We start from the raw sequence: 3,549 nt of genomic DNA, 5'->3' as shown, positions 1-3,549 counted from the left end.
TTGACGTTTGGGGTATTAACTTTATGGTTCCATTTCCAAAATCTCATAATAATCTCTACATTCTCGTTGCCATTGATTATATATCTAAATGGGCGGAAGCACAACCTCTCCCAACTAATGATGCACGAGTTGTAGTCAATTTTTTAAAACATCTTTTTGCAAGGGTTGGAACACCGAAAGCTTTAATAAGTGATCGGGGTACTCATTTTTGTAATAATCAACTTGAGAAAGTTCTCAAAAGATATGGAGTGACTCATAAAATCTCAACCGCTTATTATCCACAAACAAGTGGACAAGTTGAAAATACCAACCGAGCTTTAAAATGTATTTTAGAAAAAATCATAGGATCAAATCCGAAGGAATGGTCCATGAGATTGGAGGATGTACTCTGGGCTTTTAGAACAGCCTACAAAACTCCAATTAGAACCACACCTTTTAAACTCGTTTATAGAAAAGCATGTCATCTTCCAGTAGAAATTGAGCACAAAGCATTTTGGGCTTTGAAGACATGTAATCTTGATTTACATGAAGCCAGAAGTTTACGATTAAGTCAACTAAACGAATTAGAAGAATTAAGACATGAAGCATATGAAAATTCCTTAATCTATAAGGAAAGAACGAAGAAATGGCATGATAAAAGAATCAGAAGTTCAAAAGAATTTAAGGAAGGAGACAGAGTCCTTTTTTTTCAATTCACGATTCAAGCTATTTCCTGGAAAATTGAAATCAAGATGGTCTGGACCATTTATAGTCAAAAGAGTTTCCCCATACGGAACAATAGAGTTAATAAATTCAAATGGAATTGAATTTAAAGTTAATGGTCACAGAGTTAAACATTACATACATGGTCCAATGGAAGTTGACAATGAAGTCAATCATAATTTCAACACTCAAGAAAACCCTCAGAATGAAAACATAAATATGTTATCAACAACATATGAAAAACCAAAATTGGAAGACGGGGAAGCTTCAAATTGGAGTGATGAAGAAGAATTTCTATATAAACCTCCCATTCTAAGAAACGAAGAAAATTGTGAACAAGAAGTTCAAGTAGAAGTAAAAGAACCAATAAAAGACCACTTGGAAAAGGTTAACAAACCAAATCTACTTACTAAAGTAGGAGACCCAGGTAAATTTATCATTTCTTGCTTGCTTAATGATGGTGCTATGTATAATGGGCTCGCAGATTTAGGAGCAAGTGCAAATGTTATGCCTCTTTCCTTATACAAAAGATTAGGTGTGGGTAAATTAAGACCAACCAGAATAGGTGTTCAATTATTTGATCAAACCATTAAACACCCGGTTGGAATAGCCAATAATTTGCTTGTTAAAGTGGGGAGTTTGACCTTTGTTACAAACTTCATTATTATTAATATGGAGGAAGACCTTGATATTCCTCTAATTTTAGGTCGCCCATTTTTAGCAACCACCGAAGCATTCATTGATGTAAGAGAAGGTAGAATGACACTTAGGGATGGTGACAAATCGGTCACTGATGTTTCGCGAGGTGTATATAAAATAGCTTATATTTTTACAGGAAATACTATTAAATACGATACAATTTTACACAAGATATTTATTTATTTAGAGAATGGATATACTTAAACCTTGCTACAACACTTATAGGCAGTGTACCTAATCGTACAGTAGTGTAGTTTTTAGTAAGTCCGGTTCGTTCCACAGGGAAATCTTTAAACAAAGCTTAACGCTATATTAGTTTACTTTTATAAAAATACAAATATATATATAAGTAATATTATTATTATAATGGGGGGTTTTTACAGTTTAATGACTGGTTTGTCGATTTTAAAACTTTAGTCGCAGTTAAAACCAAATGTAAAATAAAAAATAAATACAAGACTTAAATTAAAGCGTAAAGTAAATAACGATAATGAAATTGCGATTAATAAAAATGCGATAAAATAAACTTGCGATAATTAAAAAGTACGATAATTAAAAGTGCAATTAAATACAATAACAATAAAAATTCGATAATTAGAAGTGCAATTAAATATAAAATAAAGGAAATTAAATATGAAATAAAAGAATTATGCTTATTTAAACTTCCGTAATCATGATGTTTGACGTGTTGATTTTAGTTTTATGCCCATGGATTAATTGTCCTTTGTCCTGGATTATTTAATATGTCCGTCTGGTTTTTGTCCATAACAGTCCATCAGTCATAAATATAAAGTGCGAGTGTCCTCGTCAAATTATCCTTATACCCAAAGTTAAATATTCCAACTAATTGGGGACTTAAACTGTAACAAGATTTTAATACTTTGTTTAATAATTACACCAGGATGTCGACTGAGTGTAATCCAAGGTTTTAATATTTTGTTATCAATTATACCAAGTGTCCTTGTATATAATTTCACCCCTGTTTTAATTATTCTAGTGGCTATTAATCCATTCCCGTGTCCGGTTAAATGAACGATTATTCGTACATATAAATACCCCGCCCATCGTGTTCGATCGAGTGTATATGGTAGTTTATAGGAATGCCCAATTGTAAATCTTTATATTAACATTAACAAACTATCATTTAGTTAAACAAATATAAATCCCATTAATAGCCCATAGTCTAATTTCCACAAGTGTCGTTCTTTTATCCAAACCCCGATTATGGTACAAAGCCCAATTACCCAGTTTTAGTAATTAGCCCAACATCATGATTACTTTGGATTAAATAAGCATAATAATAACTTAGCTACGAGACATTAAATTAAAAAGGTTGAACATAACTTACAATGATTAAAAATAGCGTAGCGTTACACGGACAGAATTTCGACTTACACCCTTACAACATTTGCTAACATACCCTTATTATTAGAATTATAATTAAAATTAAAATTAAAATATAAATTATAAATATAAATATATCGTATGAATGGAGAAAAGAGAAAGATAGATTGTTTTTTTTGGTGCACCAAAGCTCGATTTTTATAGGCATGTGGGCTGGAACTGGGGCTCATGCGATCGCATGGATTTATGCCTTCCAGGCCATGCGATCGCATGGCCAACTGGGGAGGCTCATATTTGGTTGTTTTCTTCTGCCGACGGTTTTATAAATAATATAATATATTAAATAATTATAAGAATTATTTAAATATTATATTATATTTATGTGCATAGTTGACTTGTAATTTTTAGTCCGTTGCGTCGAGCGTTGAGAGTTGACTCTGGTCCCGGTTCCGGATTTTCGAACGTCCTTGCGTACAATTTAATATCTTGTACTTTGCGTTTTGAATCTTGTACTCTTGTAATTTCGAGACGTTTCTTATCAATAATTGGAACCTCTTGGATTGTATTTTGTACTTTTGAGCTTTTTGGTCGTTTGCGTCTTCAATTCGTCGAATCTGTCTTTTGTCTTCACCTTTTATTATTTAAACGAATATCACTTGTAAATAGGACAATTGTAACTAAAAGCTTGTCTTTCTTGAGGAATAATGCTATGAAATATATGTTCGTTTTTAGCATTATCAAATATTCCCGCACTTGAGCGTTGCTTGTCCTCAAGCAATATCGTCTTGAAATACTAGAATCACT

This window comes from Rutidosis leptorrhynchoides, chromosome 4 (genome assembly GCF_046630445.1).
Source record: "Rutidosis leptorrhynchoides isolate AG116_Rl617_1_P2 chromosome 4, CSIRO_AGI_Rlap_v1, whole genome shotgun sequence".
Lineage (NCBI taxonomy): Eukaryota > Viridiplantae > Streptophyta > Magnoliopsida > Asterales > Asteraceae > Rutidosis > Rutidosis leptorrhynchoides.
Note: the sequence above shows the minus strand (reverse complement) of the source record.